Source organism: Palaemon carinicauda, chromosome 4, assembly GCF_036898095.1.
Source record: "Palaemon carinicauda isolate YSFRI2023 chromosome 4, ASM3689809v2, whole genome shotgun sequence".
Classification (NCBI taxonomy): domain Eukaryota; kingdom Metazoa; phylum Arthropoda; class Malacostraca; order Decapoda; family Palaemonidae; genus Palaemon; species Palaemon carinicauda.
In genome coordinates this window covers 176751152-176777326 of record NC_090728.1, presented here as the reverse complement: position 1 = coordinate 176777326, position 26175 = coordinate 176751152, and the positions used below count along the sequence as shown (strand labels likewise).

Below are 26175 nucleotides of genomic sequence, written 5' to 3'. Positions count from 1 at the left end.
AGTGGCCACTGAACAATTTCAGTGCAGTAGTTACCCTCTTGAGAGAAGAATTGTATGGTAATCTCAGTGTTGTGAAGTTATGACAGAAGAGAATATGTAAAATATAGGCCAGACTATTCAGCGTATGTGTAGGTAAAGGGAAACTGAACCGTAACCAGAGAAAAGGTTCCAATGTAGCACTGGCTGGCCAGTCAGAGGACCCCATAACTCTAGCGGTAGTATCTTAACGGGTGGCTGGTGCCCTTTCTCGTAACGAACTCCAGTTAGTCATATGGGATGATATTGCGAGCCCTATGCATCTCCCATACATGGTTACACCTCATCACAGTAGATCAGCCACTAAGTACAAAACTCACTTGGAAGTCGAACCTGGGGCTTGTTGGTTTACATAATTGCCTAATATTTATAACATGTGTCAGTTATTTTGTGACGAAATTCCTCCGACCGTATGACAGTAAGAAACTAAATACTGGAGGCATTCCTTCGTTGAACAAGAAGGAAGAACTAGCTATTTTGTGACCATTTAAAAATTCTCACTCCTGGCGAGCTATTTTAGCCAAGCTGCTACTGTATGGGCGCCATTACCGAGGGCATCTGCTTATTTCTGTATGGCGCCCATGCTCCGGCTATTTCGGTAAAAGACGAGGATTTTTTTTTTTTTTTTGCACTATCCACAACAACGTGTTTTCGATCTGCATTTTGCTATTTATTAGAGATGGTGCCGTTTTAAATGAAGCTTTCGGGAACACGCATTTCCTCTCTAACTTGATAACATCTATTCGTTGGTTTTACTTTTTTTTTTTTTTTTTAACATTAAGCTGTTCCCCTTAAAAAGGGGTTGCTCCCACATTCATACTTGTTCTACTCCTTCGCCGAAAACTCCCACTAAAGACTCGCCAGCAGCATATTGCACCTCTAACTCATCTTTATCCTACATGCATTATCTCGCCTCATAGATATTCAGGACTTCACTTTTCCGGTATTGCCTCACCATTTCTGGGCCTTGCTAGCCCCTGCCACTACTTCGCGCAATTCATATTGCATTACTAACACTTGTGTTTTACCTTTCCAAGATTCCATCCTGTTCGTAATACTAGGTATGCAGTTAATTCTAATAGTCAGGCTTTCTCCATCATGAGACTCAATCTTACACAGTACTCTAGAAGTTTTATGCCAGCTGTGACCAAGTTGTAGAGTGATCTTCCTAATCTGGTAGTTGAATCTGTAGAACTTCAAAATTCAAACTCGCAGCAAATGTCCTTATGTTGAAGAGGCTGACTTAATTCCTTTTATAGTTTTACATCAAATATGTGTTTTAATGTTATTGTTTTTAAAATATTTTAATTTTTCATCATACCTATATCGTTTATTTATTTCCTTATTTCCTTTCTTCACTGGGATATTTTTTCCCTGTTGGAGCCCTTGGGCTTATAGCATCTTGCTTTCCCAACTAGGGTTGTAGCTTAGTTAGTAATGATAATACGAAAGGTCGACAGGATATCACGATGAAAAAGAAAGGCCAAACTGCAGTACTGTATTATGGTTTATTTTGGATTTTGGTACCCCATGAAACTGGGGATCTACAGTATATATAATATGAGGATATCTGGAGGCTCATGTAACTGAGCCATTACAGTAATATACCGGCATTTTCCGTCATGGAGATGAAGAGAAGACTGGCGTTTCTTTATTAACAGTAAAATAGTAATGTTTCTTGGTTTCGCTAAAATCACCTGAGGGAAAACCGATAACAGAAAACGAACTCTCGGAGACACAGAAAAAAAGAGAAGTGGAAAACTACTCTAAAACCAAATTTAATATTATTCGACAAACTGGAAACCATATTTTTTTTTTCTTTTCTTCTTTTTTTGAAAAAGTGAGTCTTCTTCCTCATTTTCGCATGTCCTCCTAACTAGCCGGCCGATCTTCCTTACGTCACCCAAAGTCTTGACGTCACCATGACAAGATAGTTGCCATAGAGGAAGATTGGCATAGCATTGAATGAACTAGATCTAGTCATTATTCGTTTATTCCTGATATTTATATATATGTATATATATAGAATCTATAGTAAAATAGAGATTAAGATATTTCAATTTTTTGTCTCGTAAAACATAAAGTATAGAATTATTTATAAAGCAGAATATACAAATTTGAATTCAATCAATATACATGTTTATTATTTTTGATTGAGGAAGGGAAGTCTTATACACGGAAAGGAGGGGGGAGTCTATTTATTGGGGGGAGAGGATCTTGGGTAGTGGTGCGAAATGATTTTAGGAAATGTAGGATTATGTGTTTGAAATGAGTAGGATATTCTGTTTAATAGGATATTAAATTCATAGGATATATGGATATCTAAAATGTGTAGGATATCAGGTGCATGAGGGGTACACACTGTGTAGAATATATGATCGGTTATAAGGTGTATGGAGATATATAATAGGTTATAAGGTATATGGGGGATATAAAATATATAAAACTTAATTGATATTACTGGGGGTCACAGAAAATTGAATACTATTTTAAGAATAAAATCGTGGGAATACATAAGCCAGGAGAGAATGCTTGCAGTCCAAAAAGAAACTCAAACCTTAAAACAGGTTAGTTGAAACTCTCTGTAGTCCCAAACCCCGACACGTGTTCTCAGTACAGAAAGTGGTGCGTTTTGCAACTATGAAACACGGAAATATACAACAGACACTTGCAAAAAAACACCTGCGAGAGACGCATTCCCTTCCATTATCACATCAGAATGAACTAACATCACGAACTATATAACATGAACAATGATTTCGGAGAGCGAACGATGTCACAGGGACGTCCCAGTGACTTCAGAATGATGGCGAGACAACAACTGTAGTTGTTATCCTGATGTTGAGACGTCCCTTTCTCGAAGTCATCGACCAACGGATATACGAGAAGACATTGGAATACGACACCATCAATTCATCCTCCTCTTCTGTCTCAGCGACTCCCTTTTCAACTCGAGTCTCTGACGGTGAATGTCCAGGAGGGCCTCCTGGAACATGCGGTTCCTCTCGGCGTCCTGTTGCATCTGCCGCTGGATGTTCTGTAGGACCTCCATCTGACACTCCTGCAGCAGCAGGCGGCGCTTCTCCATGTGTAGGAATTCCCGGTTGCTGGGGTCCAGTTCCCCTTCCTCAATATCGCGACGACGTCTTCTGTTGTAGCCTGGTCTGTAGGAAGGCTGGTAACAATCGTTCGCGTACATCTGGCAACTGCGAGAAGAAGAGGGATATTAAGCTCTGACAGAAGTGTTAAAATAAAATATAACTTTTTTTTTATTTCTATAAAAAGTAATCTTAGCCGTATAATGCACTGTTAATTAAACCATTATATATTTGTGTCGAAAACAACGAGAAGCTGTCTATCCATGGTTTATTCAAATACAATAATTAAGTACAAAACTAAGTTGAGTAGTGCAAGGGAAAAACAACTTACTTGTCCCCTTTAGCTGGTTCTATGTGTACTGATCCGGCGAAGCCATTAACCATTCCACCTGAAAAATAAGAGAGAATATATAACATACGCTAGTTACAGTTCAAAGACCTTTGGAAAGAACAATGATGGGATCAACAATAAGACAGAAAAAGAGCAAATTAAAGTGCATGTTATTCTAATAACAATTAAGAAAAAGAAATTGACGTGGGGAGGACATATAATGAAAAAGACATATAATACATGGACATTAAGAATAACAGAATGTCCCTAGAAATTGCAAACGAAGTAGGGGAAGGAAGATCAAAGATCATAAACAGACGGGAATGGAAGGACGTCTGAGGCCTTTGTCCTGCAGTGGACCAGCAACCGCTGATATATATATATATATATATATATATATATATATATATATATATATATATATATATATATATATATACATATATTATATATATATATAATATATATATATATATATATATATATATATATATATATATATATATATATATATATATATTAGCAAATCAGACAGTGGCTAGGTTAAGTAAAATTTGGAAATCAAATCGCCTGAAATTACATATAAAAATCACACTATATCAGTTTAGCGAGATCGGTGTTACTATATGGACATGAGTCATGGTATGATAATAAAACAATCGCCAGTAAATTTAGTTGATTTGAGAACAAAGCCCTGAGAAGGATATTGGGAGTTAAATGACAGGACATGATTAGAAATGAAACTAAAAGAGATATTTCTATTGTTGAGATACTACCGCTAGAGAGTTATGGGGCTCTTTGACTGGCCAGACAGCACTACATTGGATCCTTCTCTCTAGTTACGGTTCGCTTTCCCTTTGCCTACACAAATACCGAATAGTCTGGCCTATTTTTTACAGATTCTCCTCTGTCCTCATACACATGACAATACTGAGATTACCAAACAATTCTTCTTCACCCAAGGGGTTAACTACTGAACTGTAATTGTCCAGTGGCTATTTTACTCTTGGTAAGGGTAGAAGAGACTCTTTAGCTATGGTAAGCAGCTCTTCTATGAGAAGGACACTCCAAAATCAAACTATTGTTCTCTAAATCTAACCGAGGCACTTTGCGTTAATAGGCGTAGGAAGAGATGTATATATATATATATATATATATATATATATATATATATATATATATATATATATATGTTCTATGAGAAAGCTTTTGATTCTGTCAAAACCTCAGCAGTAATGAAAACCGTCAAAGACTAGGAATAGATGAATCTTGTATAAGAACACTTTAAGATATCTATACAGGAAATCAAGCAATCCTAAAACTACATAAAGATAGTGAGAAAATTCCTATTGAGAAAGGAGTTAGACAGGGAGACCCCATCTAAGTTATTCACAGCATCCTTAGAATAAGTTTTTAAGAATTTAAATTGGGAAAAATGTAGGAATTAATATTAACTGGGAATATCCTGACAACTTAGGATTTTCAGATGACATAGTTGTGTTTATTGAATCATGGAAGAAATTACAAAAGATGACAGAAGATTTGAATAGAGAAAGGAGAAATGTAGGACTGATAATGAATTTGAGTAAAATTAAGATAATATTCAATGAAAATGCAGAAATACAACAAATAAAGAGTTGTGGACGAAACTTTAAAGACTGTTAATGAATATACGTACTTAGGAAAGACAGTATTTCCGCAAGACACGAGACAGAAATTAAAAGAAGGATAAGCATGGAATGGAGAGCTTTTGTTAAACAAATTGGGATTATGAAATGTAAAATGCCACTTTCACTAAAATGATAAATATTTAATCAGATGGTCCTACCAGATTTAACTTTTGCATGAGAAACTTGGAGTCTTACTAAAGCCTTAGAACATAATCTAGTTACAACTCAAAGAGATATGGAAAGAATACCGATGGGAATAACACCAAGTGACAGGAAAAGAGCAACATGGATACGAAAGCAAAATAAAGTGAAAGATATTCTTATATGAGAATTTCAAATAGATGGACATTACGAATAACAGAATGGGTCCCTAGAGATAGCAAAGAAAGTAGGGAAAGGAAGAGAAGACGATAGGTGGACGAGCTAAGAAAATTTGCGGGTATAGATTTGCAAAGGAAGACCATAAACAGATGCGAGACGAAGGACATGTCTGAGTATTTGTTCACTAGTGGACTAGTAACTGCTGCTATTGATGATGATATATATACTGTATATATATAGCAACTCTCCTTCATGGTAGTGTAGTGTTAATGTTGAATGCGAATCATAAAAGAAAATGGTCAAATTGACATTTGCTGTCTCTGTAGTATGATAGGGGGCGAGAAAAACTGAGGTGATAAATGCAGCATCTCAAGAAGTGCTTAAAGGTTACCGTAGGTGAAAGGTTGTATCAGAGTGTTTTAGCAGTGGTCATTATGAAGTGTTCTGCCATGAGGATAAAATGGACAACAAAATGTTAGTGAAAAGACATGGTGAATAATTTAGAACTGCAAAGCGATGGGAGGTGAGAAAGTCCTCGGAAGGATACAAGACATGGTTGTGAAATTATGGTCCTTGTTCTTACAAAAGTAAGTCTGTGCATGAGGGAAAACTGTGCTGTGGGTGTAGAGGGGTTTGACAAGCTGGTAATGAAGTTTCGTAGCTTTGTTTTATCTAGATAATAGGAAAGATGTGTGCTGTATATAGCAACAAAGGGTATGGAAGTTTTCTTGCAATCCGATCATCCATGATTCTGCAGTTGAATCTGTGAATGCGATGTAGACTGATTTGCTGTTCTCATTTGGAATTAACTTGAGGGGGAGGTGAACGTCTTGAAGTTGTGTATACACACACACATACACACCACACACACACACACACACACACACACACACACACACACATATATATATATATATATATATATATATATATATATATATATATATATATATATATATATATATATATATGTGTGTGTGTGTGTGTGTGTGTGTGTGTGTGTGTGTAAGAATTATTTAATATTTTTGGCCATTCTTAATAGAATGCTCTCATATTATTGTAGTAGACGTGGTTCTATTTTCATTACTTAGGTAGTTACCGTTGAAATACAGAAAATGGTACAGTACATAATTATAAAGTCTGTTATATAAGAGATTAGTCATTCGCATACACACACACACACACACACACACACACACACACACACACACACACAGTATATCGATACTGTGCCTTCTCTGCATATAACTAGCTAATTGTCTTATCTGAAGTTCATTAGGTACAATAATTTAAGATAATCTGTCTCGCCGAGCGATTACCCATCTGGTGCCGTACCTTATTGGATAGATTTTGTTCTTTGTGAAAAATAAAACTAAAGAAACACAATAATTGATGGAAAAATTATGAAATTAAAAGTCCGCGCCAGAGAGAGAGAGAGAGAGAGAGAGAGAGAGAGAGAGAGAGAGAGAGAGAGAGAGAGAGAGAGAGTTGAAACTTGAGTCTTGACAATAATCATAACATTCATTATCATTCAATATATATCTAAATAAATGATTAGACTTTAGATACAAACTCAGATAAGAAGGAAATCGAGCCTCTGGCATGTTTGTTGTTGGAATGGAGAGGAGAGGAGAGAGGAGGGAGAGAGAGTATGGGAATTGAGGAGGGAGGGAGGGAGAGAGGGGGAAGGAGGAAAGGGTGGACTGCGGTGTTTGGAGAAAGGGCTGAATATTATGAGGTCCTGTCCAAGTAGGGCACAGACACACCATGCCGCGTGACCTTAATACCATTTAGGTTGAGGGGGGGGGGGGGGAATCAGTCTCGTTTTTTCCTTAAAAACAATAATGTCTCACCCGCCAGATAAAAGTTAAATGGCGACACAATGTAATATAAAAAACAAAATGTGCAACTTAACCAAATGTGCAGAGGGAAATAATAATGAGGAGAGAGAGAGAGAGAGAGAGAGAGAGAGAGAGAGGGGGGGTTTGGGGGGGGCTTTTAACGACCATGTAAATTAGAGAAAACGTAGCTTATAACGGACTTGGTGGAGAGAGAGAGAGAGAGAGAGAGAGAGAGAGAGAGAGAGAGAGAGAGAGAGAGAGGGGGGGGGCTTTTAACGGACCATATAAATTAAGAGAAAAAGTTATAACGGACTTAAGAGAGAGAGAGAGAGAGAGAGAGAGAGAGAGAGAGAAAGAGAGAGAGAGGAGAGAGAGAGAGAGAGAGGAGCTTATAACGGGACTATGTAGGAGAGAGAGAGAGAGAGAGGAGCTTATAACGGACTATGTAGGAGGAGAGAGAGAGAGAGGAGAGAGAGGAGAGAGAGGAGAGGAGAGAGAGAGAGAGAGAGAGAGAAGCAGTAATGGACCTTGTAAATTTTCCTTCAACTGTTCTTTAGAAAAGAAAATTCCTCGCTTTTAAACCGAACAGATCAGTATGGATGACATGCTTTGATTACCACTCCTTCAGTATGGATTTAGAAAGTTCCGTACGCAAGTGGCAATTGCGCTAATATCATTTCACTTCAAAAGTAACAAGTCTCGCCTTAACATCGCAAGAAAATAAACTAGGCGCGACATAATTCATTAGAGCTAAGATTCTATCAGAGATGACGTATACATAGGCTACATCCATTGGGCGAGCCCTTTAAAACTCTACCAAGGCTGCTCTCTCTCTCTCTCCACACAGCGAACACATCACCACAGGCGGCTCTCTCTCTCTCTCTCTCTCTCTCTCTCTCTCTCTCTCTTTCTCTCTCTCTCTCTCTCTCTTTTGTTGATAACTTTATCGTTTGTGTATCTTTTGGAATTTTGTTGGCTTTTCCATTCAAGTTCCATATAAAAGTTAAATGCTATTCCATAAATGAAAACTATTCACAATGATTCTATAAATAGCATCTTAAGTTTTAATTTATATTATGAATAGTGACAGAATCAATGTTAAAATACAACCTGGTTACCTAATGGGAATTTCGTTTTCTATCGTTAGTGTATATTCTCGCCACTCGGCTTCAAGTCTCTCTCTCTCTCTCTCTCTCTCTCTCTCTCTCTCTCTCTCTCTCTCCTCTCCTTCGCTGGATGAGTTATTAAAATTGTATTGTTATTTACATGTTTTGCACGAGGCTATTTCTGTTATCATAATTTAATATGTTCGGTTATAGTTTTTCCATTTGTGGTCCTTCGCTATGTTGGCTTCTCCCTCTTTAATCGGTCCCGTCCATAACTCTCTCTCTCTCTCTCTCTCTCTCTCTCTCTCTCTCTGTTTGTTATTGTATGTGTTTGGGTTGTTTGTGTTTTGTTTGCTTGTGAGGAATAACCATCTATGCATTCATACCTCCGGGAAGTTCTCTGTTCAGTTCAGCAGCAACAGAACTTAAAAATTTCTGTTCATCCAAACTGATATTGTCGCCATTTACCGAGGACGGTGACCTCAGAGGTAGAGCGTCTGCATCTACCTCACATATAAGTCCTTCCACTCCGTTATCGTCACATTCGGCTTCCCCACCGTCGATCTCTCCCAAAATTTCTAAAATCTTCATGTCGTTGGGCGAGTAGAGGATGTTGGGGGACGCGTTTGACGTTTTCTTTTGGGCTTTCTGACGAGCGATTTCTTTCTTCTTGTCGCTGAGATAGTAATACCACTTCCGCCTGACCTCTTCGGGGGTACGGGGCTCCACCAAACACACACCATTGATGTTGTCTGTGACGCGCCTGCCAGGCGCGGCTCTTCTGTTCGTTGGAGTAGGTGCTGCACTTTTTCGAGAACAACACCTCTTTGTTCCGGTACACCTCGTTCACTAACATAGCAAGTTCCTCATTGGAAAAGCGAGGTCGTCTTTTCTTTGACTCGGTCGCGTACATTGTGAAAACACTGACAGGCACTTTTGGCACCGAAAAACAACAGTCAAGACTTCCAACTATGCATTGGGAGCGAGAAATTCGGAAAATAACGAAGATCTCACTACAGTCTCGTTACTTTTCTCGCTAAGGATTTCGCTTCTCCATCCCGTGGACAGAGTGGCGCCGAGCATACGCACCACAGAAGTGACTTAACACTATCGGTTATTTATTTAATACTTTATTGTAGTTGTCTTGGTTGGTATGTTGTTAAAATTTGTGTGTTTGTTTGAGAGTGTATCATAATGATATATTAAAATAACCTAATAAGCATTATGAGTGTAAAAACAACATATATAAAGTGTGTTATAAAACAAAAATTCAACGCTGGCAATCTGTTTACAGCAATGGGAGGGTTTAAGTTGCCAACGAGTGATTTTATTATAAAACCACTTTCCATCTCTTCGTGTTTATATTTTAACCTATTTATTACAATATAATTCAAACCTATGCACTTTCTACAGACAAAATTAATTTGTACTTTGTAAAGAAATAGTTGTTTTGAAAATTGACATTGACTTACATGGCAATTAGCTTTCGCTATTGAGCCTCCTCCTCCTTCGGTTGCCATGGTGACGATGTTGGCCAGCAAGTCAGTGTGTAAAAGCACCCACCAGAGGGAGTATATGTTGTAAAAGTTGTATTGCTCCTAGTTACTTGAAAATGCTAGGACAGACTATTTTAGTTTTGTTGTTTAAATGAAAATTATAAAAGTTATGTGAATTTGTCTCCTATTGATACTTAAATTTCTTTTAAACAAGTGCTGCTACTGCTACTCTTTTTCTCAAGAGGGAGGGAGAATTCAATGGTGGGTTATCTCACATAATGAAATATTCTTTTAATACACACACACACACACACACACACATATATTATATATTATATATATATGAAATGTAATAACAAAGGAATGGACATGGGCTGGACATACGAGAATGGCAGAATTGGCACCTAAAGATTGCAGAAGAAGCAGGGGAAGGAAGACAAGAATGGATCGACTAGCTAAGAAAATTCGTGGGTATAGATTGGCATAGGTAGACCATAAACAGACGAAAGTAGAAAGAATCTGAGGCCTTTGCCCTGCACTTTCACACACACACACACACACACACATATATATATATATATATATATGTATATATATATATATATATATATACAGTATGTATATATATATATATATATATATTAATGGGCAATGATTCAAGATACATTACTCTCGTGGTTATACCCTATAAATAATCATTCTTGATATCACGTGGAGACTCCAAAGGAATGTGTTGTCACCAATATTGTTTATCTTCCTCGTAGGTTTTGTAATGCACAGAACAGTTGGGGATCGTGAAGAAGGATTGGACTAGATTGGTTAACAGGAAATTAGCTGACCTATAGTATGCTGATGATCTTATCAGCAAAACGCCGGCCCACAGGACTTGCAATGCTTGCTACCAGAATGCATGAAATATCACATGAGGTTGAGCTCAAGATGAATAGAAGAAAGACAGATATGATGAGAACGGAATATGCAATGGACGATGAAATATCTTTTGAAGGAGAAAGATTAATGAGGTAGAATCATTTAAATATTTTAGGATCTTTAGCATTCGAGTTTAATGAGAGACTGAAAAATGCAAATCAGACAATGGCTAGGTTAAGCAAGACTTGGAAATCAAATCGCCTGAAATTTCAAATAGAAATCAGGCTATATATCAGTTTAGTGAGATCGGTGTTACTCTCTGGACATGAGTCGAGGGTATGACAATGAAACACTGTCCAACAAATTTTGTAGATTTGAGAACAAAGCCCTCAGAAGAATATTGGTAGTTAATTTGCAGGACATGATTAGAAACAAAACTATGAGAGAGATTACCCGAGTGCCATATGTGGATGAAATCGTGGTGAGGGGTAGATGGAGATTGTTTGGGCATGCTCTTTGCACTCCTCGAGAAATTAGTTCACCAAACTTTCAACTGGGCTCCACAAGGCAGTAGATGAGTTGAAAGACCTATGCCTACATGGCTAAGGACTATGAAACGTGAAGTAGATGATGAATGACGAAGCATTGATTTAAAAGGTCAAGATAAAGACGGCTGGTGAGATCTAACCGAGGCCCATTCGCGTCGTCAATAGGCGTAGGAGATAATGATGATGACGTCACCTCAGTATGCTGTAATCGTGGCATACAGTTTTACCACAAATTTCTTATCTTGACTCAAGCATGAAGCTCTTGTGATTGAATCAGACAATTAACTGATTGCCTTGGTCGAGAGAGATCAGAATTAATCACTATTCCTATCCTGGGAATCGTATTATAGTCATTTCATTAATCATAAGGTCACAAGCACTAGACCTTAGGGAACGAAATGAGTAATAAGCCTAGGGAAATGGTAAAAATAAAAACTATGAACTCAGGAAAATTCCTTTAGGTTTAATTTCCATTTTAATAGGGGTAAGGAGACCCATATTAAGTCCTGTAGTGCCCCAAGGTTATATTGGGGTAGTAATGTGTCTTTTAATAGTTAAGTCCAGCTTGCCACCTAGCAGCCCTTGTTATGGAACTTGCAGATCACTGCGAAATGGTTAATGGCATTTTCGGGTTGATATTGAAGCACATATTTTTTACTTCTGGCTTTCGATTATTTTATTTTAATTTTCCTCTTCTGACTGAAATTCTAAGAGCACATTGAAATCGTTAAACCTGGGCAAATAATTGTCCTATTTTGAGATTTCTTTAAATGCGAATATATATGATAAAAGATATATTGCAAATTATAATGTTTTGATCAGAAACTGCTTAAATTCACAAGGATTTTTCGTAGGTAGTGCAAAAGAAGAAAAAAACTTTCTAAAGAGTAAAGAAAATTCCGATTTAATTTCCTGCCAAAGTTTGTAGGAAAACTTCAAGAACAGGAAACTCCTTTTAAGTGAATTCATTGCGTCATTTATTTACTATTTATTTATTACTTTTACATTTTTTCCCTTAGACTGAATCAATTCCAAGTATATTGTAACGGTTACACGTTACTCTTTATTATTCTCATATTTTTATACTTTCTTTAACTACTTTACACGGAAGTGAATAAAAAATCCACAGGTCTGTTTAATGGTTTTGCCATCAATAACTAGATCCTTGTTTACAATTTCAGTTGGGAGATTTAATATAAAAAAAAAGTGATTGTTCTCAAATATGGCAACATTGATTCTATTATACCAAGTTGATGACATTCACCCAAATAAAAATAATTATCGGAAGTTTAGTCACATAGGCCTATATAACTTATTTTAATTTGCAGCAAGTATGCAGCCATTATATTTTTTCCCGTCAGTTTCATTTTGTCAATAACGAATTATACCATCGTACAAATAATAATCTTCATCTCTCGTGAAATATTTGTATGAAATTAAATAGCCTTCAGACCAGTGACCTTAACTATGTTCTATTTTGTTTACGTGATAAACTTGCCTTATGGCAAGTCCAGAATGAGTGATTCTCGGCTATAAAGGTTTTACATCACACATAATTATTTGATGTATTTTCAATAGATGTCGGCAAGACCAACCTCCATTAGTCTTTTTGAGTCCATGCATAAAGGAAAAATATAAATTTGGATGTCTGGAATAATGCTACTTAATATCCTTGCAAAATACATGCCAGTTCGAATATGTTTGTTTTACAGTATTAAAGGTTAAAGGTCACTCGTGAAGGGCAGAGGCAAGGTACATGACAATACCCTAGAGAGACTGACCATATACTGTATACTATACTTATCATCAGAGCCCAAGCCCCTCTCTAGGACCAGGCAGGGCCAGGCAACGGCTGCTATGACTCATCAGTAGACCTATAAGCTTCCCTAACCCCTCCTCCCATCCTTAGCTCACAAGAACAGTGAGGTTGAAGGACTATTAGAAACTATCGAGCAAAGTGGGTCTTGAACTCCCGTCAAGTGCATCGCTTTTTCTTCTTCTGTGTTTTGGACGTTTCTCCAGCCAGTAGGCCAACTTTTTATCAGTTTCACCTCCCCGGTCACTTATGGCCAGATTTTCTTTAAAAGTGTAACATTAAAAATTTGGCATTTGCATGGCAGAGCTAAACGGACCCCATCCAAAATCCTAACCTCAGCGAGGGTAGTTATAAGACAATAAAAAGCAAGGATATTTCTGATACGAACTGCCTTCTATTGTCTGTTAGTATATTCTGGTATTCCATGATTTTAAAAAAATAATAACTCATATTTTCTAAATTCCGTTACTGTCATTCTGTGAAATTTAGGTCATTTTGAATGCGCGTCAACCCAACACCGATTTTGTAGGTCTCCACCGACATTTGCATAGAGTAAATTTTATTCCCTTGCCAATTCCAGGTCACATCATCCATAAATGGTCACCAGAGCCCAGCTGCTATTCATAAGTGGAAAGAAAAGGGATATTGTCGCCGGACTAATATAGCCGTGTAATCGGATACTATAATTTATATAAACAACAACAGTCAATTCTAGTCCACTGCAGGACAACGGCCTCAGGCATGTCGTTAGCCATGCCTGGGGTTTGGCCATTTTCACCACACGCTTGCCATTGAGGATTGGTGATGGTGGGAGACTAGTGTGATCGCTCATAGCAAGCCAACCTTGCATTGGTAGCCCTGACTTGTACATCTTTGCTGATCATAGTGATACACAAACCTTTTCACCACGTTAAGGTATCCCCACTCATAAAGGAACTATAATATTTTATATATATATATATATATATATAGAGAGAGAGAGAGAGAGAGAGAGAGAGAGAGAGAGAGAGAGATGCCTCAAACAAATCCTTCAACTTCCGTCTTTTTATGGTCTTTCTATGCCAGTCCACGCCCTCAAACTTTCTTAGTTCGTCAAACCATCGTCCTCTCTTATTTCCCCTGCTTTATTTGTAATCTCTAAGGACTCATTCTGTTACACACACAGACACACACACACACACACACACATATATATATATGTATATATATATATATATATATATACTGTATATATGTATATATATATTATATATATATATAATCTGATTTTTTAAATGACTTCGTTGGTTGGTAAAATTACAAAGGTAGGTCTTTTTTCACAATGTCTAGCCCTTCCGGCCAGAAACGGGCTCTGTGCCAATTTGCAGTCCTTATGCTAAAGGTCCTCCTAACCCCAGATTCTCAGAAACCTTTGCCGGCACAAAGATGGCCTAATCTAAACCAATTAACTTTCTTTTGTTATTCACTTTGATAAATATATATTAAATATATATATATATATATATATGCGATTAAGAACTTAAAACGTAATTTTTATACAATTTCCCATTGCTGGTCTCGTATTCGTGATTGAAATTTTAATATTTGACAAAAAACGTTTGTGAAATTTTGTGTTCCAAATTAATTTTTAATGTTCTAGAAATCTTCAGAGCCATTTGAAAGCATGGATGAAATGCTTTTGTCTTTTAAAGATCCCAATATGATCTTTATTATCCTTCTCAGAATGCCAAAATGTGCTTCGAACCGCTCCTTCATATTTATACACGCACTGTCTGTCATTGATCTACTGCTGTCTTGTGAAGTATCCCGCATATACCACGTATCTTTACTGAAAAAAAAAGATAACACTGTAGTCAGATGAAACAGATTATTATTATTATTATTATTATTATTATTATTATTATCTAAGTTATAAACCCAATTAAGGTCTACAACAAGGAAAAATAGCCAGTGAGGAAAGGATATAGATAAACCATATGAGAAGTATGGAATAAAGATTATGAAATATCTTAAAATCAGTAACATCCTTAAAATAGATCTTTCATATATAAACTATAAGAGAGATTTATGTCAACCTGTTCAACATAAAAGCATACGCTGCAAGTTTAAACTGCTGATGCTCCCTCGATTCAACTGCCTAATGAGGAAGATCACTCCACAATCTGTCATAAGTGGAATAAAACTTTTAGAATACTTTGTATTGTTGAGCCTTATGATGGAGAAGGCAAAACAGCTATCATTAACTGCATATCTAATACTACGTACAGGATGGTACAGTCTAGGAATCTCTGAATGCAAAGGATGGTCAGAGTTTTGAAATGAGCGCTGATGTGCTGCTAATCTAAATGGACTGAAAATGTATTGTTTGCAGCAATTAGAATAAAAAAGAGCTATTGTGTGTATGTGTGGTAGCTGAAATGTGTTGAATCAGAAAAAAAAAATGGTGTCTTATTTTCCAGGAGTACACTCGGGATGGGTCAGGAAGTATGGCAAAAGTAAAACTTGTGATGACGAGTGTATATGGTCTAGAGATGGAATAAAATAGGTATGGAAGAAAATGTTTTCTGGAAAGTCTGAATTTGTGCCTGACTGGTTTTGAGGAACATGGAAAGGTGGTTGTGCCCAGTGATTTGAATGCAAAGGTAGGATGCAGAGAAAGAGGAGTGGTTGGTTTGGACGGAGTTCCTGGGTGAATAAGAATTGAGAGTTGTGGAACAGTGGTTAGAAATAGGTTTGATTATTGTAAATATACGATTTCCTTTGAAGAGTATTAGTAAATAGACCCAAGAAAGAGAAGACTGGAGGCAAAACATTTGTTTGACTGGTTACAGAGTATATGGAAAAACAAGTCGACTGATGTAATGGCGAGACGAGAAGTGCCTTTAGGTATATCTCATTAATATTTTATTGAAGGACATATTTAGGTAGACAATGTAAGTTTTCAGTTAAACAAATGATTAGGAAATTGAAAAAAAAAATAAAACTAAGTAGAGTATATAAGGAGAAAATGTGACTTAGCACGGTGGCAGCGTTTTGACCACGAAAGTTTAATGGGCAAAATAAAAGTTCTTTGTGGCACACATATTCATAGAAAATTAAGATCAATAGAGGGAACGTGTATAGGTCAGAGAATGTTTATTATAGCTAATATGTCGTTGAAAATTTAAAAGTATTAAAGATAGAAATGAAGCGTGTGCTGCTGTATGAAAGTGACTCATTTAATGAGAAAGTGGCACCGAGACAATGCTGTGTTGAGTCCACTAGCTTTTTGGATGGAGTAAAACGAGTCATAAATTAAATGTAATGTGATTGATGCTTGCATATAGTACTACTACCATGGTGATTGTGTACAGTGAAATTAAAACTAGAGAAGTCGGCAACGGTTTCATTATGATATCCCGAGACGAAAGTATTTTGTGTATATGTTGCAAAATCATCGGCATCTGGATATTTGAAGGTCAGGCAAATGTCATACGATAGTGAGGTAGCGGTATTCATGCTTATCTTTACTGAGAGAGAGAGAGAGAGAGAGAGAGAGAGAGAGAGAGAGAGAGAGAAAGTGTTGCTTCCGTACTATGGAATGTTAAAATTTCATCTGTAAATTCATGCAGGTCAATACGTGTACTTTTAGACCTTAGTGACCAGGATGCTTAACTAGCCAGAGGGACTACTATTAGTCTCAAATAAAGGTGGAATTATATAGGAAAGTTCCAGCAAACCTTATTCGTTCTTGAATCCAGCGGACCAGCAGTGAATCCAGTACAATTTACTTGGGCCACTCTTCAAATGCACTACATTATATTGTTTATTGAATATTTTGAAGAAATTACCGCGAATTCCTTTAATTTGAATAGATAAATAATATATGCTGTAAGATATATTGTATTTACCCTTCCATGTCCTTTTAAAAAAAATTAATACAATATATTCAACTACATCAAACGATTATCGTTTTAGTATTTTGGAATGCCACGCCTTCGAATATTCTGAAAATATACTTCCAATATTCAACATTTTAATATTATATAATAGTTCCCATATTGTTCATTTATTCCAGTCTGAAATCAAATAAGGAAACTAAGGGCCAATGTCGAAAATCATTAGAAATTTCTGTCGACATTCAGGAAAGGTTCAATGAATACGATGTAGCATGGGAAATCGCGTCCAGTTTCTCATATATAAATCAACATATCATGAAATAAATAGCATAAATGATAGGTGCCTCATGCTTCTTAACATTTTTCGTGACTGAAATTAAGTAAACAGTGTATTTGATTTTAAAATTTTACTCGGCTACTCCGAAAAAAAAAAAAAAACACTCGCAGTTGCCATTATATGAGAAACCTGAAAACAAAGTGCACGGCTTTCTTTGGTGGGTTACGAGTTCTCTGCACTGCCGCTGCGTGACTATCCTTTCTTGCTCACCATTATATGCTTCAGTCGTTTGTTGTAACTTAGTGAGAAGTGTCCTAAGGTCACTGATCGTCATGTCGTAAAATCAGTCATCCCAAAGTCCAGGATTTACAATAATCTATAAACTCGGTTATTTATGACTCTCCATCAACGCCTTTGCCTTAAATGACGGTAACCTGGATATCCGAGTAGGGTACTGCGTGTGAGAAACGACAGGATGTTAAATTGCACATCGAAAATAGAGCAGATACTATCAGCCTGAAACATTACAGTCGACTGTTATTTGGTAACTAAATTAACACAGACAACTTTTGACATGCCATTGAAAATGTTCCTTGTTGAACGTCTGACTGCGTGATTTTGCATTGATTGTTGCCAACGTTCTACATTGAATCATATTTAGTGTCGCAAATTATTATTTGTATACTGTACGTGTGTGTGTATATATATATATATATATATATATATTGTGTTGTCAATGTTCTACACCAAGTATTTGCTGAACACATTTATCTATCTATCTATCTATCTATCTATCTATCTATCTATCTATCTATCTATATATATATATATATATATGTGTGTGTATATATATATATATATATGTGTGTATATATATATATATATATGTGTGTATATATATATATATATATGTGTGTGTGTGTGTGTGTTGTCAATGTTCTACACCAAGTATTTGCTGAACACATCTCTCTCTCTCTCTCTCTCTCTCTCTCTCTCTATTATATATATATATATATATATATATAGATAAATAATTGTTAAATGATTTGATTAAATTCGGCCCCTTCAAAATACGTCAATATTGTTGTATTGACGTAGCCTGTATTCACAGGTGTGATTTTTATATTTTAGCCTTAAATGCGAATATTTTCATTCAATTTTTTTTTTCTCTATAGTATGTCATTTAGTTTTGAAAACATTCAATTCTAAATATTGATAGAAAAAAAATACGCTAACCAGCAACTGTGGGTTCCTTGATACTACCTTGTCATCATCGGTGGTGTAATTATGGTTCCCAACATAATCTCCGGATGCTCTATACCAACCAACGAACCAACCACCATAATTATCATTGATGGAACATCACTTGGGTGCCGTGTTGTTGCCAGACACACAAAAATATGGAGATAAGACATTCGAATGTCATTGTCAGATGTCGCAAGCATATTCTTTTTGTAACCAAGTTGGCGTTCGAATGGAATTACTATATTAGTCCAGAAATTAATGTTTTTTTTTTTTCATTTGATATTTATATGAAGCTATATTTATTTTGGTGATGGATAAGTCTTTATAGATGTGTGGATATCGTGAAACGTTAAAGGGATCAATTATAATGTTTTGCCATGTTACTCCAGTGGCTTTGTATTAGACAAGTATGGAAGTGGTAACACAAAACCTCTTCTAGACCTTTATCACTCTCTACTTTCTAACAGCACTATTTCATACACTATTTCCACGTTAAATCACCAGATCTCAAGCTTTTTCATTCCACCTGACCTCATGTGTACTCCCAGCTAAATCTCTCTCTCTCTCTCTCTCTCTCTCTCTCTCTCTCTCGACAGCTTTCTCCCAACTTACCAAGGTATTCTCATCCGCTGCCGATTAAAACATGGCACCGACCTTTGTGTTTACTCCCTTATTTTCTCTTTGATATGATTACACATTACATTCTCCCAATTCCTACATTGCTTAGCCTTTCCTCCAGAGAAATACCCAATATCCTATTTGTATTCACATCTTTGTTCTCCCTCGTTTGTGCCCCTCACACGAACACTGGTCTTACTACAATTTCTTATTACCTTCAACTTAGGCTTAGCCGACATTCCCCCCTCTCCCGTCTGACATCTCTCTAGTCTCCACTGTCCATGACGCCTCTATCATTCCACCCATTGCCAAGTATCCTCCCACCTGTACTATATTTGAACCTAACCAGCCTACCTGAAGCTCTTCGCATTTTCGATGTTTAACCTTCCTCTGATTCTGTAAGATTGAACTAAAATATTTAAAGCGCAACTTCTGTCCTCTACCTCTCCTCTTTCCTGGTAGGGTTGAACCCATTTTCTTGAAGCCATCCATTTTTTTTGTCCAAGGATAATTGCTATGTGCGGACTAGTTTGAGCTCTTAAAGTTTAACCCCATTAATAACTAGGTTAAACCTCTCAATGAAGTGGGTAGTTACTGTAATTGTTCAGTGGCTGTTTTCTTTGGCCTGGGTAAGATGCACTTTTAGATGAACGACACTTTGGAATCAAAACTCCTCCTCCCTCGAACCACTCACATCACTTCTAAACTTTTAAAATACACCAGTTACTTCCCTGCCTTCACACACTATCACATATCATGCTTCCTTCTTGGACCATTAGTTGCTCTTAGTTGTGGTGGCGTATGTGGTGCCATATGTGGATGAGATCATGATGAGGGGTATATGGAGATGGTTTGGGCACCCCCCCCCCCCGAGAGAGATTAGTTCACCATACGTTCAACTGGGCTCTACAAGGCACTAGAAGAGTTGGAAGACCCATGCCTACAAGGCTGAGGACTATGAAGGGCGAAGTAGGAGATAAATGGAGACGTATTGAATTAAAAGCTCTAGATAGAGACCACTCGTGAAATCTAATCGAGTCCCTTTGCTTTAATAGGCGTAGGAGATGATGATGATGTGATAACGTCCCTGACTGGTAATCGCAAGACTGGGGTTCGAATCCCGCTCAAACACGTTAGTTCCTTTGGTCACTGCAACCTTACCATCCTTGTGAGCAAAGGATGAGGTGTTTGGGGTGATCCTATAGGTCTATCTGCGGAGCCATCGGAAGCCATTGCCTGACCCTCCCAGGTCCTAACTTGGGTGAAGGGGCTTGGACGCTGATATGTTTATGTGGTCAGTCTCTAGGTCTTTGTCTTGCTTGCTAGGGCAGTGTGACTGTCCCTTGCCTCCACAATATGTACGGTATATACTACTGGATACACACACAATATATATATATATATATATATATATATAAACATCTGCTGTTACTTTTCCACTGCAAAACAAATTACTCAGACTTGTCCTTCCACTTGCATCAGTTTATGGTCTTTCTGTGTCAGTCCACCCGTAAACTCCTTCAGTTCGTCAATCCTTCGACTATTCTTCCTTTCCCCTGCTTTTTTTGCAATATCTAAGGACCCATTCTGTTATATTTGATGCCCATCACATATGTAAATATACACATATATGCATAGGTTTATACAGTATATATATATATATATATATATAGGTAGATAGATAGATATAAGAATATATTTTTACGAAGCTGGTCTAGTATAAATGTTGTAGTTTATTGATAATTTTATTTATATTTATTTATATTGTTTTTATTTGTGCATTGAAGGGATGATACCCAGCCCGTAAAATGAGCCCCTCTCATGTAGATATAAGTATTTTAAGTAAATTACGTAAGACTTTTGTCGTGAATTTTATTATATTCCATATTCAGGTTAAAATTTGTAACTTACTTATTTTTTATAAAGAATTAACTTTTTATTTCACGTATGTTTGCTATGAAGGCATACATTGCCTATTTGAAAGTGTTGTAGGATTCATGCAAGATTGGAACAAGGGCTTAGGTAATGTTTTTGTATATTTTATGATGTATTGCGTCATGTTTGAGAGAGAATTTCAGAACATGTGCTTTGGAATGTTGAGTGACACGTGTTTTCAAAGCTTCCTGATGCCCGGCGAGAGGATGTTATCTTTTTTTTTATTTTGGGGACAATAGGTGGGCGGAGCTAGCTGGGAAGTCGTCTCGCGAATGCGTTGACATGTATCTGAGAGTTACCAAAAACCCCCTTGACTCGCCTCTTGGCATTTTTATCTAGTTGGAAACTTTGATGCCCTTAGGCACAGCCCCCCACGCTACCAGCACTCGATCCGGGAAGGTTCTGGAACCCGTCAGATTTGATATACAAGGACCCAAGGTTGGGTGAGAGACAGACAGACGTAGAGATCGTGTTAGAACTACAGCCAGAAGATAGCCTCCTTCCCCCTCTCTCTCATTCTCACCCGTAACCCAGTGTATTCGAAAATGTTCAGTGCGTTTTAGTGTGTCCTCTCCTAAGTGACTGTGCCCCAAAGCAAATCGTGTGTCACGCAAGACTAAAAGGTAATTTTGAATTCATTGTATTAGGGTGAGTGTTGGCATTGTATAACGTTTTTTGTAAATGGCCCTGTAAGTAGGATAGGTTTTGTGAAGTGATCTGGTCAACTATTATTCATTAAGAGTCAAACTTGAACATATTATGTTTCGTTCCCAGTCACGAGCCATTGTATAGTATATTTTTACTGCCCACATTTCGGGAGTCATACATACATACATACATATACCAAGGCACTTCCCCCAATTTTGGGGAGTAGCCGACATCAACAAAAACAAAAAGGGGACCTCTACTCTCTACGTTCCTCCAGCCTAACAAGGACTCAACCGAGTTCAGATGGTACTGCTAGGGTGCCACAGCCCACCCTCCCACATTATCCACCACAGATAAAGCTTCATAATGCTGAATCCCCTACTGCTGCTACCTCCGCGGTCATTTAAGTCATCGGAGGCAGCAGCAGGGCCTACCGGAACTGCGTCACAATCGCTCGCCATTCATTCCTATTTCTAGCACGCTCTCTTGCCTCTCTCACATCTATCCTCCTATCACCCAGAGCTTCCTTCACTCCATCCATCCACCCAAACCTTGGCCTTCCTCTTGTACTTCTCCCATCAACTCTTGCATTCATCACCTTCTTTAGCAGACAGCCATTTTCCATTCTCTCAACATGGCCAAACCACCTCAACACATTCATATCCACTCTAGCCGCTAACTCATTTCTTACACCCGTTCTCACTCTTACCACTTCGTTCCTAACCCTATCTACTCGAGATACACCAGCCATACTCCTTAGACACTTCATCTCAAACACATTCAATTTCTGTCTCTCCGTCACTTTCATTCCCCACAACTCCGATCCATACATCACAGTTGGTACAATCACTTTCTCATATAGAATTCTCTTTACATTCATGCCCAACCCTCTATTTTTTACTACTCCCTTAACTGCCCCCAACACTTTGCAACCTTCATTCACTCTCTGACGTATATCTGCTTCCACTGCACCATTTGCTGCAACAACAGACCCCAAGTACTTAAACTGATCCACCTCAAGTAACTCTCCATTCAACATGACATTCAACCTTGCACCACCTTCCCTTCTCGTACATCTCATAACCTTACTCTTACCCACATTAACTCTCAACTTCCTTCTCTCACACACTCTTCCAAATTCTGTCACTAATCGGCCAAGCTTCTCTTCTGTGTCTGCAACCAGTACAGTATCATCTGCAAACAACAACTGGTTTACCTTCCATTCATGGTCATTCTCGTCTACCAGTTTTAATCCTCGTCCAAGCACTCGAGCATTCACCTCTCTCACCACTCCATCAACATACAAGTTAAACAACCTCGGTAACATCACACATCCCTGTGTCAGCCCCACTCTCACCGGAAACCAATCACTCACTTCATTTCCTATCCTAACACATGCTTTACTACCTTTGTAGAAACTTTTCACTGCTTGCAACAACCTTCCACCAGCTCCATATAACCTCATCACATTCCACATTGCTTCCCTATCAACTCCATCATACGCTTTCTCCAGATTCAGAAACGCAACATACACCTCCTTACCTTTTGCTAAATATTTCTCTCATATCTGCCTTACTGTAAAAATCTGATTCATACAACCCCTACCTCTTCTAAAACCACCCTGTACTTCTAAGATTGCATTCTCTGTTTTATCCTTAATCCTATTTATCATTACTCTACCATATACTTTTCCAACTTAACAAACATAATCGTATAATATATTTTGGGGGCCTAGACCCGGAAACCATACACACACACACACACACACACACACACATATATATATATATATATATATATGGTGCTACTATAGCGTGAGGTCTACCGCCATATGACGCCTACCCAGGTAGAGGGTGAGGTCTACCGCGTGACCAGCTTCCCAGAGCCGCGCACCTAACCATAAAAAACGTGACCTGTCCACGTGAACTGCCCATATATAAGGAAGCAAATGGAGCTCCTAAATCTTGCTACGGGTCGAGCAAGGGAATGGCCCATGACAACGAGAACTGTTGGCTATAATCTACAGCAAGCAAACTCCTACATAAGGACGCTAAAACGATGATTCTGTTGGTCGTCAGCTGTTCCAGTTTCATCTTGATCATTTTTGCTGGAAGGAGATGAGAAGAAATTCCAATGACCTATTTGTGCCATTCTTAGAAGATGTACGAAGTGTGTATCGCTAGGATAAATGTACGGAAATATATGATAATATGTTTGATGTACGAAGAGTGTATCGCTAGAATAAATGTATGGAAATATATAACATGTTTATTTTAACCTTTATTCTTTTTTTTAATGTAATTAGAAATCCAATTATCTATTTAAGGTATTTCTAAGATATGTTTAAATTAAGTGTTCATTGCCTAAAACAAATATATATATATATATATATATATATGTGTGTGTGTGTGTGTGTGTGTGTGTGTGTGTGTGTGTTTGCATGTATGTATGTATATATAATATACATGCATGTATATCATATTCATATATATATATATATATATATATATATATATTCTTTTCAAGAGATTTAGTATTTTGTCTGATATTAAATTCATCACATGAACTGCTCCCCCCCCCTCCCCTCCAACATCAGCAGCATTTTCCCGCCAACACTGGTGCTCTTATTTATCGGATAATTCTACTAATGTCAAAATTTATGTTCGTACATTGTACCATTTATATAATGTAAAATGGCTCTCTTGGTGTCCGTCTTCTCGATGAAGTCTGAAATTGAGAACGATATAAGTCTGTATTTACGTCGTACTTACCTTTTCCAATAGGCCTACTGTGTATATTTTTTTTTTTATTTCTTAGAAGAGGGAAGTGGTACTAATTTCTTGCGAAGTTTTTTTTTTGTAGGTTAATGGCATTGTTACTGTGTTGATGATGTTTTTGCCCAATTCGATAGTAAAGTTTCCTTATACTAATTATAACAACAATGATGATAATAATGACAGTAGTACTGTAGTTTTTAACTAATTCGCAGGTTACTAAAGATGACCTAATTAGTACCTTGCGCGTTAATTCAGGCGATGTAGGGCAAATTTTTTACAATCCTGTTTGTCTGTCCATCAGAATAAAAACCTTTCCCCGCAACCCTGCGTGCATTCACGGAATTTTGGTTTTTTACCTGGACTCTAGTTGCTTAGCGAGTTGAAGGTCATACACATATAGTTGCGATTTATTGCCAAGTATTTCTTACCTGTATAGTGCAAGGATTTTACAAGCATATTTTTTACTCGTTTGTTAATTGAAATCGTCAGTGTTTAAAATAAAAAAAATAAAATATAAACGTATCGCCTGGCAGCTGGAATGAAAACCTATTTTGAATACTCGGAATTTTAGACCTTCTAATGTGAATATTTCACTTGGGGTGAAGTAATTTCTGAAGAAAATTTATAGCTCTTTTGCACTCCTGAAATATTTTAATACTGTTGTCATTCTTGTTTTATCTTTTTTATTGCTGATATCTGTTATCTATTCAGGATGGTTTTTTTTAGTACATTTTCCTTTTCATCAATAATTTGCTGTCAGGCAACCACTACGAATCTCTGTCACACATTATTCAATTATTTTGTGATCTTGAGAATATATTGCAATGGGAATTCCATCACTGAAGTTATTGTGTGCCGCCAGATCATCAAATATTTGGTTCTAGAAAAGAAAAGTATCACCCAACCTTTTATTTCCTGTAACATTTTAATGTTGCTCTATCTGCCAAATGAAAGTGTTGAAATAATGGGAGTAATGACTCATTTTGTATTATAGTGAAATGTCATTCACATCGCCCATAAATGGTGTCTCCCTCCGCCACAGACTGCCAGTCTGCCTCATAGACGTCGCTTTGCTGACCATTGTTTGGTTCTTCCAAAATGGACAGCACCAGTATTTCTTTTCACATCCGCTAGAAAACGACCTCCCATATTTACTGGTAACCGCAGTCCTGGTGCATATCTAGGCCTACACAGTGCACACTCCGCAAAATAAGTTTGCTGGCTCGCTATCACATAATATATAGGTACAAAGCTTTTAAGCTTACACAGTACTTATGACTGTATTTTAGCTTTTTTACTTGTAACATTAACAAAATTTTAGTGAAAATCTTAATTACCCATTGAAATGCTGATGATAAGATTCGTGAAATTGTTAGACATATTCAGTGACTTCCAGTACTGTAGTAAATAATCCTTCATTCATTCATTTTGAACAAGTTATACTCCTAGATAGACTGTCACAGTGAATTGGTAACAACAATAAAAAAATTAATAGAAATAACTCACATTACCTATTATTATTATTATTATTATTATTATTATTATTATTATTATTATTATTAGCTATGCTACAACCCTAGTTGGAAAAGCAAGATGCTATAAGCCCAAGGGCTCCCATTGGGAAAAATAGTTCAGTGAGGAAAGAAAATAAGGAAATAAATACT

General features: G+C 37.2%; 1 protein-coding gene and 1 pseudogene across 5 annotated transcripts in view; one reads left to right on the top strand and one right to left on the bottom strand.

Annotated features, from left to right (window-relative positions):
- The window catches only part of scramb1 (scramblase 1), a 129655-nt gene that overhangs the window by 28855 nt on the left and 74625 nt on the right, over positions 1 to 26175 (top strand). The window contains exon 1 of one of the 5 annotated variants that reach the window (XM_068372793.1): positions 17543 to 17832. The exons of 3 other annotated variants lie outside the window; for them this stretch is intronic. The gene's annotated coding sequence lies outside the window, so the exon portion shown is untranslated. Of the gene's footprint in view, positions 1 to 17542; positions 17833 to 25624; positions 25756 to 26175 lie in introns of those variants that run through there. One more of the 5 variants, XM_068372795.1, reaches the window with a different exon arrangement.
- Positions 1528 to 9507, bottom strand: LOC137640226 (myb/SANT-like DNA-binding domain-containing protein 4; annotated as a pseudogene).